Source organism: Carlito syrichta, unplaced genomic scaffold (assembly GCF_000164805.1).
Source record: "Carlito syrichta isolate Samal-C Ts95f unplaced genomic scaffold, Tarsius_syrichta-2.0.1 Scaffold73071, whole genome shotgun sequence".
In the NCBI taxonomy this organism is placed as follows: Eukaryota; Metazoa; Chordata; class Mammalia; order Primates; family Tarsiidae; genus Carlito; species Carlito syrichta.
Window position 1 is genome coordinate 1 of NW_007017167.1, and position 15,323 is coordinate 15,323.

Below are 15,323 nucleotides of genomic sequence, written 5' to 3' on the forward strand. Positions count from 1 at the left end.
ATTTTTATTATAAAGATGTGGGGTACTATTCAGGGTTAGGTATATAAACATTGATCATGCGGGTACCCTTGTTGATGAGGTATGTCCTCCCTCCCCTAGCAGTTTCCCTCAACTGCCAATCCCACCCCCCCCTACAGTTTCCCACTACTGCCAATCGCTTTCTTATAGCATTAAAATTGTTCAAGGTCCACATATGAGTGAGAACATATGGAACTCTGCTCTTTGTTTCTGTGATAAATCACTGAATATGGTCGACTCCAAAGACTATGTATTTTAATAATGCCTATCGAGATGAAGGGAGTCAGGCTGGAAATGGTAACAACAGCAATAGTCACCCATTCATTAGCCAGAACAGAGGCTGACAGGTTATTTCTGTGGTTTGGTCTAGGCTCTTGTGTTTGTCCCAGTCTGCCCCGTCATAGTGTTCCTGGCTGTGCCCGGCTCTGAGGAGCTGGTTCTGCTCAGCGCTCACCAAGGCCCAGCTGTGAGCCCTGGGCCAGCTCCTGGCTGCCAGGGACTGCTTTGGTCTTTCTCAATAGGGGTCACCGCTGCATGTTGGGATTAAGGGTGATTTCTATTTTCTACTTCAGATTCTGGGGGAAAACATCATGCATTACATTTACCTTTAGAAATACAGCTATTTTCTTTTTAGAAAAAGATTACCCGTATAGGAAAATGCGATCACCCACTGGCCAGCATAGGTTGGTGGGATGGGCGGGCAGCCCAGCACACAGAGTCCCCTAAGAGCAAGCGTGACGGAGGCCACCCCGCCCCGTATCCCGTAGAGTTGCTGCACTCAGACACGTTCCCAGGAGGGAGGCAGGGTGTGCCGGCTCTGGAGTTTAGATTGGACGGGAGTTGGTGTTGCTCAAGACCTCACCCCAGGATCCAAGCCACAAGAAGCATGACTGGCTTGTCTACACTGGGTGGAGGCCACCTGCACACCTGCTGGGTAGGGCTCCCAGATGAGGGGCTGTGGCTGGCCTGGAGCTCTGCCTTCAGCTCTTGCCTGTCCGTCAAATCACCTGGCTGTCTGACCGTCTCCTCCAGTGCCCCGCACTCTGCACCAATCAACAAGGATCCCGGGGGCAGTGGGTGCTTCCTGCACCCTTTCCTGGCCCTGCCTTCACCCGGCTGGCACCTTGTTCACGCTGCTGCTGATCCCCACCTTCCTCTTCTCCACTCGCATTATCTCTAGAGGGGCCAAGCCCTCACGGCCTGCCTCCGAATCAGCTCTGTCCTCTACACACCCCCACTGAGGTCACTGCTTCTCAGCCCTGGCTGCATATTAGAATCAGCAGGGGAGTTGTAAAAAGCATTCATAGCATCTGAGCCCCACCCTGAAAGTTTCTGATGCCATTGGGCTGGGAATGGGGCCCAGGCGTTGATATTTTTTTAAAGTTTCCCAGGGGATTCTACGGGCAGCCAGGGTTGAGAAACACAGCCTTAGGTACTTTTACTCCCCAGCCCAGCAGGAGCTAAGTCAAAGAGCTATCCCTGTAAACTGAGTCACAGGAGTTCTTCTGTTCTTTTTTTTTTTTTAAAGACAAGGAGGCCAGGTGTGGTGGCTCATACCTGTAATCCCAGCATTCAGGGAGGCTGAGGCAGGAGGATTGCTTGAGCCCAGGAGTTTGAGACCAGCCTGGGCCACATAGTGAGATCCTGTCTACAAGAAAGCATTAACTGGGCAGGATGGGAGAATCCCTTGAGCCCAGGAGTTCAAGGCTGCAGTGAGCTGGGACTGTGCCACTGCACTCCAGCCTGAGCAACAGAATGAGACCCTGTCACAAAAAAAAAAAAAAGAAAAAGAAAAAGTAAAAAAAGAGGGCGGGTGTCTCACTCTGTTGCCAGGCTGGTCTCGAACTCTTGGCCTCAAGGCATCCTTCCGTCTCAGCCACCGAGCAGCTGGGATTACAGGTGCACGACACCACACCAGGCTAGGCCCAGGAGTTTTTTAGGGTTCCTCTAGGAGAGTGTGTCACAGAAGGAAGGGAACCTTCTCCCCTATTTTGCCACAGAAGACCACGGACTCTGTCCGTGTACAGGCAGACAGGTGGAATGCCGGGGGAGGAATCAGGGGTACATGAGCTGGTCCCTGGCAGAGGAAGAGAGAGGAATAAAGAGAGGAGCTGTGTCTTGATGTTCGGAAGGACTCGAGGGAAGTTCTGCAGAGGACTGGCTCCTGCAGAAGCTGATGGGCCAAGAGCCAGGAAACAGTGTGCATCTCTCTCAAGACTTGTCTGCACAGAGCTCTGAGCCAAGCGGGCTGCAGTGGCTGCTGTGGTGTCCCATCTGGAGCCTCCCTCATGACCAGGCCCTCCACCCCAGCTGCAGGGAATGTGGCCTGCTGAGCATCCTCAGCTGAGTCCCTGGGCTGTGGGGAGCTGCCTGGGCTAAGACTGTGCCCCCACACCTGCATACAATAGCTGGTGACGAGGGGTGCAAAGGCCAGGCCCCTTGCCTCATTTTGAAACACCCTGGCTTCTGAGTGCCCACAGAATCAGTGGTGGTCTCTGTTGCAAATGCAGGCTGGGCATGATGGCCTGTAACCTCAGCACTTTGGGAGGCCGAGGTGGGAGGATCACTTCAAGTCAGAAATTCAAGACCAGCCTGGGGCAGCCAAGTAACACCCCATCTCTACAAACAAATTTAAAAAAAAAAGAAGTTAGGCATGGTGGCATGCATCTGTTTGCCCCAGCTATTCAGGAGGCTGAGGTGGGAGGACTACTTAAGCCCAGGGGTATGAGGATGCAGTGAGCTATGATCGTGCCATTGCACTCCAGCCTGGGCGATAGAGCGAAACCCTGTCCCCACAAAACAAAAACCAAACAGACAAAAAGCAAATGCAACCCAGCTCAGCCTTTGCCTCACCCCATCCTGCTTCCCTCAGTCCCCCCGCAGGAGTTGTTCCAGCAATCCCCACAGCAAGCTACGCTACAGGCAAATCCCGCCTGGAAGTCTGTTTCCAGGGTACCTGACCTAGGAGAAAGGCTCTTCCTATATGTGTGCAAAGTGGGTGGCATTGCAGCTGCTTTTTGGGTCTCACTGAACATTTGTAGGATGAAAAGGACATGGAAACTGCACATCTGATCTGATCACTTTCCTGCTTAAGATTCATCAGTGGCTCCCTATTGCTTTCAGGATAACTTCTGAGCTCCTTGTCATGATCTGTGAGCGCTTCTGTAACCGGGCCTGACCACCACTACAGGTACCACATCCTCTCCTTTGCTCTCCAAGCAATCAAAACAATCTGCAGTGTCCTCCCTGCTCAAGGCTGTCTCCCACCCCTGCCTCCATGCAAGCACTCACTATTCCTGGAAAGCCCTCGCCTTTTCCTCACAGAGTCACACCAACCCCTCTGCATCGAAACCATCTGTCTACTCACTCCCCTTCTGGCCGGCATGAGGCCCAGGGCCAGGGCTAGTCATCTGCCCCTTACCCCAGGGCCCAGCATGGTGGTCAGCCCCTGATAAATCCTATTGGATAAATAAAGAAATAACTGGAAGGAGGCTAAGCTTTGAGGTCACATGGTCCCGGGTTCTAATCCTGCCTTCACTTTCCGGGTATGTGACCTTGTGCAAGTGACTTAACCTCTCAGCTTCATTTATAAAGAGGGGAAAGTAATGTATCTTAGAAGGCTCCTGAAGGAAGAACCAAAAGAGGTGAGAAAATGCCTAGTGCAGTGACTGGTAGGGAGCAGACCAAGCATCCCAAGCAGGGGTGGACATAGGGAAGTTCTTTCTAATCAGCTCTGATGCAGAGAGAGCAGGTTGTTACATGACATCCACGCTGGCATGGAGTCATCACTGATACTAGGCACACAACTGGGGCAAAATGTACAGAAGACAGCCCAATGGCAACATTTTAAGCATTTTAGGGTTTTTTTTTTTTATTTTTGAGTCAGAGTCTCACTCTGTTGCTTCTGGGCTCAGGCAATCCTTCTGCCTCAGCCTCCCGAGTAGCTGGGACTACAGGCACCCACCACCACGGCCAGTTAATTTTTTGATTTTTCTGTAGAGACGAGATCTCACCATGTTGCCTAGGCTGGTCTTTCGAACTCCTGGACTCAGGCAATCCTCTTGCCTTGGCCTCCTAAGTGTTGGGATTACAGGTGTGAGCCACCACTCCCAGCCACATTAGTCTTTTCTTAAAAGAGCTCTTCAATCCTCAGAGGAGCTCAGAACATCAAGGAGCAAGGCCACCCTATTTAGGATAGAGCCAGGGCAACAACTCTAGTGGCTTCCACCATTGTGCTGTACAACGGGGGTCCAGTATGCTTGATAACTGCTGCCCTGCATGATCCAACCTGTCACTCAAGTGTGACACAGCCTGTGGCAGGGACCATGTTTGGGGGATGCGGTGTCCACTGCTTGAAGTAGGTGCCCTTTCATGGGTCCTCAGGAGATCAGGTGGTCACTGAGTGTCACTCTGTGCATGGTCCTGTGATGAGAACTCTGGTGCCTATTGATGGGGACGGATGACTGCAGGTGGTGCAGACGCCCAGACCCCACCAGGGTCCCCTGACATTCAACCACCCATTCAGCAAGCCCAGTCCAGGCCAGGTGCTGTGTGGGCTGCAGAATCCCTCCTGCACTAGTGCCGCCATTGGGGACCTGAAGGCAAGCAACTCTCACAGTGGCCCTACTGTGTGCAGAGACTTTTCAATTATGTTTTCTCACCTAGTTGTCCAAGCAATCCTTTCTTTCCTAGCCCCCTTCTTTTTTTTTGAGTCGGGGTCTCACTCTGGAGTGCAGTGGCACCATTATGGCTCACCACAGCCTTGACCTTCTGGGCTCAGGTGATCCTTCCACCTCAGCCTCCCTAGTAGCTGGGTTCACAGGCACACACCATCATCCCGGCTAATTTTTTGATTTTTTTGTAGAGATGAGGTCTTGCTCTGATGCCCAAACTGGTCTTAAACTCCTGGGCTCAAGTGATCCTCCCACCTCGGCCTCCCAAAGTGCGAGGATTACAGGTGTCAGCCACCACCAGCTTTGCCTTCTTAACAAGCATCTTCCTCAGCCCCCATGTGGTCTGACACACACAGTTTGAGAATCACCAAACCTGAGCCATAAGGACAACAGCTTCTCACTAGTCGAGGGCCGAGAGGGCAGCATCACGTTCCCTGTCTGTGCCGGCCTGAGTGCCCCTTGGCCTGGTCCCAGTTTCTCAAGGCAAACAGCTGTCCAGAGTACATACCTCTGTGTGTCAGGAAGAGGGGCGGAGCGGAGAGGGGCCCTGCAGGAGGAACACCCGCCCCTGTCCCCCCACGCCCAGCCTGGCTCTGACTATTCCAAGACCCACGTGGTTAGATGCCCATCCCGATGGCTTTTGCCCTAGTGGGCAATGGGACTGCAAACCTGAATGCCTTTTGCTTCCTGGTAAACTTTGGACGGGAACCCTTTGCTGGGGAGACGGTCCAAATAGAGATGTCAGGTTCCACGAGCAGGCAGTCGTGGGTCTAGGGACAGCCCAGGTGCTGACAGCCTGCGCTGAGCAATATGCCTGTAGGTCTCTTGCTTCATGGTCGCAACTGCAGTTGCAATGAGAGGTTTCGCTGGCAGAGGTGTGGGCTCTGAAAATCCACGGGCTCCTCTTTGAAGAGAAGCTGTGAACCCCTGGCCTCTGGAGACGTTTATTTTGGAGCTTCCACAGATACTTTGCTTGGTTCACCGGGTAGCCCGGATTGCTCCCTGGGGTTGGTATTCCAACTCGATGTTGACAGGCTCCTGCAGTTCCAGGTGCCTCCCCGCCCCTCCTCCCACAGTCCTCTTGTAGCGCTGAGGAGTTGGGAGGGAGCAAATATGTGTGTCAGCAAGAGAGCCGATGGAGGAAGATAGGAATCTGGGGTTCATCTTTGGGGAAATAATCACCAAAGTGATCCATCCCCTCCACCTGCCGGTCTCCAGATGCTCACTGGCAGGATGCAGGCAGGAAAGAACTTCGGCTGATTTCCCCATTAGGAAATAACAAGGAACAAATTAATAAACTACGTTTCTATGTACATTTCTATGCCCAAAAGGTCTATTTAAGTCAAGTCTTCTGCCTAGATTACTCTGAGCAAATATTTTTAGTTGTTAAGAACCATCATCAACATAAACTATGACTGCTTTAAAGCTTACAGGAGTCTTCATACCTGTAATAAAATACCAAACTTAGCAGAGATTATGGGCAATCATAGTAAGAGCTAACGTTTATGGACCACTTACTACGGGCCAGGCATGGGACTAAGTGCTTTATGTGGATTATTTCACTGAATGTTTACAACTCCATAAGATCCACCCTCAAAACCACTCAACCAGGGAAGTGATATTACCATTTTACAGATGGAGAAGCTGAATCCTAGCGATTGAGTGTGCTAGATGTTTTACATGGTTTATGGCATGAATCCTTAGACTGACCCTGTGAAACTGGCCCTCCCAGCGACCATATGAGAAGATATTGCCACCTTTTTACAGGTAATTGAATGAAAGTGGTAGGGGGGTTGGTTAAATAGACTCTTGGGTTCACGGTCATTAGCTAGAGGATATGGGATTTGAACCCAGGGAGATGCAACTCCTCAACCTTTAAGTTAGAGCAGGGATATTTTTATCCCAAGGAAATAGAGCCTAGACAGACAGACATGCGCAAGTACAAGGGGGAACCCCCCCAATAGAATTTATAAAAAGTTATGTATTCATTCTTATATGTTTAAACTTGTACTTTGAAAGTACTCTCTGTCTGATACAATACACCTATGGAGATGCTTTTTTCCACTGCTCAAAACAGTTTTTGAACCTGTCACTTTGGATGCCTTCTAGTGCTTCTGCCATTTTTTGTTTCACCTCTTCCACATCGGCAAAATGTTTTCCTTTGAGGATTTTTTCAACCAGGGAAACACAGAAAAGTTGCGCAGGGTGACTGGGTGAATAGGGAGGATGGGGCACAGGGGTCATGCTGTTTTGGGTCAAAAATTGCTGAACACTCAGCGCGGTGTGGGCAAGTGGAAGCACCAGTCACCTGTTTGCCACAACTCAGGATGTCTCTTGTGATGCACAGCAATGCTAGCGGGTACACAGATGTCAGCGGGTTCCTAGAATACTTACCTGGTGGGGAAAGCCTGTACTGTAAGGAACCTCCTCTCCAAAAGATAATTCTGGTTTCTTTGGGTTCCCCCTTGCATGTTAATTGTGTTAGTGCTTATAAAAGGGGAAAGTTGTGCTGCGCTCGGTGGCTCAGCCTGTAATCCCAGCACTTTGGGAGGCTGAGGCGAGTGGACTGCCTGAGCCCGCAGGTTAGAGACCAACCCGGGCAACTTGGCGAGACCTCATCTCTACAATAAAATTAAAAATAGCCAGGCGTGGTAGCGCTCATCTGTAGTTCCGGCTACTAGGAAGGCTGAGGCGGAAGGATCACGGAAGCCCAGCAGGTCAACGCCGGGGTGGCCGTGAGTGGGCATGCTGCTGCACTCCAGCCTGGGGAAGGAGTGAGAGTAAGGCTCCAATTCAAAAAAAAGGGGGTGGGGGGAGTTGACAACAACCTAAGTATCCAACAGGAGGGGAAGGTCACACAGATGAGGAAGCATGCATTCTAGATGGCACGTGCAGATATTAAAAGGTGCGAGGTGGGTTTTATTTATGCTGATGTGGAAAGACACACAGGACATAGAAAAAGGCTAGTTACTAAACAATATGCATAGCAAAATGCTGTTTAAAACTATGGGGGTGCATTATATTGTATCAGTAAGAGGCACACTTGTGCTGGGTCATTTGAGGAGAGTATAATCAAAGGAATATTTGCAGAGTTGTGAGCAGGATACAGGGAAACCACTGGGCACGGTGAGGTAGCCTCAGACACATAAGACCAGGGATTCCTGTGCCACTGCTGGAACCCAGAGACAGAGACAGCTCAGCAGAGGGGCCACCTCACAGTAGCGAAATCCTCTGAAGAGGGTCACAGTCACCCCATGGGGACAGCCATGGAGGGAGATGGGGAAATCAGTAGTCTCACCTCCTTCTCCTCCCTTCTTCCCTTCTCTACCTGGAGGCCCCTTTTTGTCAACCCACCTGGAAACCAGAAGGAGGGAAAGCCCATTGCTGCAGGTCAACCTCCCAGAGCACAGGACGGGGCTGGGAAGTGTGGAGAGTGGATTTGGAAAATTCCCAGTACATTGGTCATTTTCTTTTTTCTTTTTGAGTTGATATCTCACTCTGTAGCCCAGACTGGAGTGCAGTGGCATGATCACAGCTACCTCAGCCTCGATTTTCTGAGCTTAGGCAATCCTACTGCCTCAACTTCCTGAGTAGCTGGAACTACAGGTGTGTGCCACCACACCCTGCTAACTTTTTTTGTAGAGATGAGGTCTCCCTATGTTACCCAGGTTGATCTCAAACTCCTAGGCTCAAGCATTCTTCCTGCCTGCACCTCCCAGAGTACAGGCATGAGCCACGGTGCCCAGCCACATTCATACTTAAATACATACTTGTAGGTGCTTGGAAAAGGGATCTGGAAGGATGCATGCAGACTGTTAAGAGAGGTTTCCTTTGGGTAGCAGTGTAAGAGAGCAGCTTTCACTTGTTACTTTATGCTCTATATTGTTTGAATGACAACAAAAGACAGGCGTAGCTTGGGATGAGACCTCAACGTCAGCCCTGGTTCCTTTCCTGTTTCTGAACCACGCACTGCAAAGGAGTGGCTGGCAGACTGCGCTTTCCAGAGATGGTGCACCAGCGTGATGCCCACGCCAACCGCTCTTCTTGCAGCATGATGACACTCCTCCACAGAGAGGCGGGGCACCCCCCATCCCTTTCGACCTGGGTAGCCCTTGAAATGGACTCTTTCAAGTAGTTCTGTGGTAGTGATGCTGCATGTCTCCCAAGACTAGGCCATAAAAGGTGACGTGGCCCGTCTCCCGGAGTGTGTACCCTCAGAGCCCTAGTCAACAAGGAGGAAGCCTAGGTATCCTGAAACCACCAACCTGGGGACACATCTAATCTCCAATGTGGCAGTATTGAGAAGGGGCACCATGAGAGGTGTGATTGGATCAGGAAGGATTAATCCATCCCTTGTGAGTGTATTAATCCATTCATGTAATAATAGACTGATGGGTTAATGGATGAACGGGTTATCTTGGGAGTAGAAACGTGGCTTTCTAAGAAGAAGAGAGACTTGGGCACAGCACACTAGCAGGCTCAGCCCCTTGCCATGCGATGCCTGTGTCACCTCAGGACTCTTCAGGGAGTCTCCATCAGCAAGAAGGCTCTCACCAGATGCGGCCCCTCCATTTTGGACTTCTCAGCCTCCGTCACGGTAAGAAATACATTTATTTTCTTAAAAATTATCCAGTTTCAGATATCCTCTTATAAGCAACAGAAAACGGACCAAGACAGACCCCCCAGCCAGAATCACCGGGTCAAGTAGCCCCCAAATCCCAATGCTTAGAAATGGTGAGAGACAATAAATGATCCCTGCTGTTTTGGGGTGATCTGTTACCCAGGAACAGGTGGTCCTCCACAAGCTGAGAGGAAGTGAGGGCTAATCCCAGCAGGTGTCGTGAAGTACCATGGAGGCTGTCATTGCCAGAGAAAGAGCAGAGCAATGATACCCTTTGGTTCTTTACCCTTGATCCTTGACTCAGGAGCATGTTATCCTTCATACTCCCGTATCCTCTCTCAGCCTGTTGTGGGGACTCCCTTTGAGCCAGGATCCATTCTTGACTTCCCTTCCCTGCCCCATTTCCTTCTGAGTAACCCCTCTATGTCCTCCTGTTTCCTCTCTGGTCCGCCTGCTGCATATGAACCCTCAGAGGACCGAATTTGGAGACCCTCCTCACTGCCAGCAGTTGTACTATGGATGGGGGGGCTCTGTGTGTCCAGAAAGGACTCCTGACCCCCTTCTCGGAACTGGCACCTCCCACCATGACTTTGAACGGGAACTACTATCTTCTTATGAATCTCTCTCCCGGCCCACTGGAGACTGGCCAAGAGTGAGCCCTAGCCCAGCAGGTCGGTCAGAGCCTTCTTCTGGAATTTTCGAACTTGAGAACACAGGACAAGGGCAGTTTGTTTCCCTGTGAGAGCTGAAAGTAGCTGTGGAGGAAATCAGTCTGTGATAGATGAGGATAAATCCAGTCTATAGGAAAATAGGGACTGAAGACGGAAAAGGGGCATCCAGAGGCCTGCTGGTCCCCGTTACCTGCACCTGAGGCCCACCTGCCTCTGCCTTCCTGTGACCTGGTTATATAAGCTCAGCACTTCCCTCTTTTTGCCAGTTTGAGCTCAGCGGGGGGGAGGGGGGGATGGGTGGAGGAGTTAGGAGGAGCCACGCTGCTGTGTTTTTTTGTTTTTGTTTTCATTTGTTTTGAGTCGTGGTCTCACTCTGTCTCCCAGGTTGGAGTGCAGTGGCATGATCGTGGCTCACTTCAGCCTTGAACTCCTGCACTCAGGCTACCCACCTCAGCCTCCCAAGTAGCTAGGAGGGACTACAGGGGCACACCACTACTCCCGGCTAACTTTTTTATTTTTATTTTTGTAGAGATGGAGTCTCGCTATGTTGCCCAGGTTGGTCTTGAACTCCTGATCTCAAGCAATCCTCTTGCCTTGTCTTCCCAAAATGCTAGGATTACAGGCGTGAGCCACCACACCAGGCCACTTTGCTGGGTTTTAATCCTGACTTGCCAAATTGTGTGACCTTGGGCAGGTTAGTCTATGACTGTCTGTAAAATGGAGACGATCGTAATTCCTTCCTCATAGAGTTGTTGAGAGGAATAAGCGGTTACTGTCTAGAGAGCTTGGATGGGGACTGATACACAGTAAATCCTGAACGATATTGCCTATTGTTACTTTTTCTTGATTTGTGTTTTCTGTGACTTCAACTGGAGAATCTTGCTCAAGACAGAACCCTGGTTGCCTCGGGGTGAAAATGTTCCCAAGCACCCACGTGTCCCAGGAACCGGAAATGACCCAGCCGCTCAGGTATGCCGTTGTCATCCAAGACACTTCGTGCCAGGCCCCAGCGTCTGCCACCCATCACTGGACTGTCCTGTTCCCATGTGGGGAACAGTACAGTCTTCCTGCCCTTTGGTCTACTCAGGCTGTTGACATACATCTGCCCTTTGATTTGGAAATCAGATCCCCTCCTTCCTGACTGTTGGCCTGGGCAGCACCTGACCCTTCTTGGGTCTCTGCACCCACAGGATGCCAGATGTGAAGCTGGCTTACAGAGAAGGGAGCAGAAAGTACAATCTCTCAGGATGTTTGTTCCAGTTTCTTTCTAACTCTGTCAGTTTACCTGGTTACTTGGCCTCTATTAAATATCTGTGCTCACAAGAGAAAGAGTGAAAGGAAGTTCAGTTCAGTGGGGTCCGCTGGGGAACCTACTATGTGCTTCATATGGAAGACATAGTAACCTGGACAGGCGCTGTGGCTCATGTCTATAATCCCAGCACTTTGGGAGGCCGAGGTGGGAGGATGGCTTGAGGCCAGGAGTTCAAGATCAGCCCGGGCAACATAGCAAAACCTCATCTCTATAAAAAAGAAAAAAAGGAACTGACAGAGGCACTCATAAAGAGCAGTGACTGATCAACAATTCCCCCTGGGATAATCTCCTCAACTCCTGTCCTCACCTTCGTTGCTGCCTCGAACTTCCAGGAGGGACTGGGGGATTCTTTGGGACTCTGGAGCTTGCTGGGAGGGAAGAGAGGCAGAGGCAAGGGGAGCAAGCCAAAATGAGGGGCAAATGCTGAGGCTGAAGTGGCCATCCCAGGAGTTGGGCCAGACAATGGGACTCCAATCCAAGTGCTGACCAGGGAGCTCCCGATCCGTCTGCTTTGCAGGAGCAGGGTGGGGTCGGAGTTCCTGAAACGTAGGGTGGGAATGGAAGAGGAGCCAGCCTGGAGGAGTCAGAGCCCTAGAGACCTTTGTGCAGGTGGCCAGTGGCTCCTTGAGCTATTCTCGGATGCCTGGAACACAGAGAGGCTCCAGATCTCGATCTCTCCACACAATAGCCCTTGGGCCTAGAGTGTCAGAAGTCAATCTTACCAATTGCCATGGGTCAAGAGAGTGACTCATGCTTCGACCAGCGATGCCTGGGAGGGTGGGGCATCTACAGGGGTCTGGAAACTCCTGTGGGCTCCTTGGGCTGGGATGGGGCTTGGCATTTGCTCAGGAGTTCCCCAAATTTGGCTCGTAACCCCACGGCAGGGGGATATATAGCATTCTTTATTTCTCAGGGAGGCTGAGATGAGTGAAGGCCTCTCCACTCGTCTTGTGTTTGAAGATTTGGGTTGGGCCAGTGGATCTCGAAGGTCTCTTTCCTCTTCATGCATTCCTTCATCACAAATCACGACTCATCATTCACTTGTTCATTTCTTCATTCACGATCTCTTAAGCAACTATATGCCAGGCATGGTGCCAGACCGAAGCCATTCATTCATGAGAGCTTCACACACGTCATGGGCAGATACTCAGCTCTGCTCTGGCAACCTGAGATCCATGTTTCTCGTGTGTTCAGGAAGGCTTCCTGTGTGCCCACTGTGTGCCAAGTACGGTTCTGGGTGCTGGGACAGGGGCAAGTCGCTTGCTGACTGGGGAGAGAAGTGGTCAGGGGATAAACACATACACAGGATCATTTTGGGTGGTGTTCAGTGCGATGAAGAAGTCGCATAGGGAGGTGCTGGGACTGGAGTGGGGAGAGACGGATGGCGACCACACCTCCTGGGCCCCTGCCACTCTTCCTGGATGCCTGGGAAGGAGGTAGGACACCAGGACTCTGTGGGGTGGAGTCTTCCGGTTCATCAAAGTGTGAAGGGGACTAGGAGAGGCGAGAACTCATTGGCACTGTTCTGTCAAGGTGGTGATGGGTTATTTATCACAATACAGCATGGAGCACGTGGTCTTTGTTGCCCAGGCTGGTCTCAAGCTCCTGGGCTCAAGTAATCTTCTTGCCTCAGCCTCCCAAAGTGCTGGGATTATATAAAGGCATGAGTCACTGTGCCTGGCCTTTAAAAAAAAATTTTTTTTTTAAGTAGTTTATAGAGACAGAATTTCACTATGTTGCCCAGGCTGGTCTCAAATTCCTGGCTTCAAGTGAACCTCCTGCCTCAGCCTCCCAAAGTGCTTATATTACAGGTATGAGCCACCACACCTGGCCTATTTTCTTTTTGAAAATTCAAGATATGCACACAAGCTACATGTAAAAGATATACAACAGCATACATTGCAAAGTAAGTCTCCCTCCTCTCCTGGCCCAGGTCCCCCAGCCCGCCCCCTCCCCAGGCCATGCCCCGTCTAGGATCAGGGACCTGGTAGAATCTGCACCACTCCTGTGCTGGTCTGTGGCTTCCTACACACTTGCACTGATACTTTCCAAACTTTACAACACTTGATCGCCTTCTGCCAAAATATAGACCCTCTATCTGGAGAGAAGGCCCAGGGCAGGACCCCAGGGAGGAAGGAACAGAAGCAGGGAATCCTGGCAGGGCCGAGCATGTGGGCTTGAAGTGGGCCGACCAGGACACACATTCCGGCTCTCCCTGCTTCTGGCTGAATGACTGAGGCAAGTGAAGGAACCTCCCAAGCCTGACATACTGCTCTACAAACTGGAGCTAATTACTACTCCACAGAGACGTGAGCTCACATGAACTGATGCCAGGGGGCACCTGGCCCTGCCCTGCACAGAGCTAAGTGCAGAAAGCGGCTGCTGTTGTGGCCACGATGGCTTCCCCCCTTGAGCCACACTAGAGCGCAGACATGTGTTCAGGGCCTCGGAGACCCTTGACAGGTGTGAAAGTCACAGAAGCGTCACCTGCAACCTGTATGTGTGTGTTGGGGCAGTGTTGGGGGTGGGACCCGTGAAGGCCGCTCCTACCAGTTTCTCTTAGGTAGGTCCTGGGTTCAGGCATAAGGAATAATGGGCTCTGCTTCTGCCTTTCCCGGTCCCATTCTCAATGTTCTCTTTGTCCCCTGTGTAGTTTTTTTGTTTTTGTTTTTTAGTTGTGGTCTCATTCTGTCAGCCAGGTTGCAGTGCAGAGGCACGATCACGGCTCATGTCAGCCTTGAACTCCTAGGCTCAGGCAACCTTCCATCTCAGCCTCCGGGATAGCTGGGACTACAGGCATATGCCACCACACCTGGCTAATTTTTAAATTTTTTTTTTTTTTTGAGTTGGAGTCTCACTCTGTCACCCAGACTGGAGTGCAGTGGCCGCTCCCGGCCACCGCAGCCTCGACCCGCTCCGGCGATCCTTCCGCCTCAGCCTTCCAAGTAGCAGGAATTACAGGCAGGCGCTACCATACCCGGCTAATTTTTGATTTATTGTAGAGATGAGGTCTCACCAAGTTGCCCAGGCGGGTCTCGAACTCACGGGCTCAGGCAATCCACTCACCTCAGCTTCCCAAGGCGTGGGATTACAGGCTGAGCCACCCAGCCCGGCATTTAAAATATTTTTGTAGAGATGAGGTCTCACTATGTTGCCCAGGCTGGTCTTGAACTCTTGGGCTCAAATAATCCTCCCGCCTTGACCTCCCACAGTCCTGGGATTACAGGCATGAGCCACCAGGCCTGGCCTTTCCTTGTGTTTTCTAGAATGCCTTTCTCTTCTCTGACACAGTTGCCAAGGTCGGGTCTGCATTCTCTAGGCCCTTGCTCAGTCTGGGGAGGGTTCTGGGAGCTGGAGCAAGTCCAGGTTCTGAAGGAAGTTGAGTTGGGGGTGTGGGGATTGGCCTGGCCCAGGCTCCCAAGGGACAAGAATAAACATGGCCAGATGGCGCTTCTGGGGGGATGGGACAAAAGCCACTGTGGCAAATCACTGGCCGTACCTGTCGCTGTGGAGCTTGGCTCCAGGCTGCTGTTGTCAAGAACGGAGGGGTTTGCTCTGAAAATAAACCCGCGCAGCTGACAGCTGCATGACGCTGGCCCCAGCTGTGTTCGCAGGCGACGTGCAGATCTGAACTCATGTTTGACAGAGCTTGTGTTCGTCAAGGCAGTGAAGAGGAAACTTCCTGGCAGGCAAGAAAAGCTCACAGATGCCTCCAGGAGAGGGAGTACCGTGGAAAGCTGCTGCTTTCAACTGGCATGATACTGAGCTTGTTGGCAAGCGCGTCACCATGACTGCTCCTGCATGTGACACTCTGGATCTGGGGCAGTGCTCTGCGGAGAGTCACTGACTTCATCGTGCTTGTGTATCTGCTATGAACAAATGACCGTCCAGAAAGCAAAAGCAACATTCCGGCAGTGCCTTGCCTACTGGGGTCCTGCTGTTTCCCCCATAGACGGTGAAGGCAGGATGCCCGAACCCTGCCCCCAATGGTTCCTGCCCCCAATGGTTCCTGCCCCACCCACACCGCC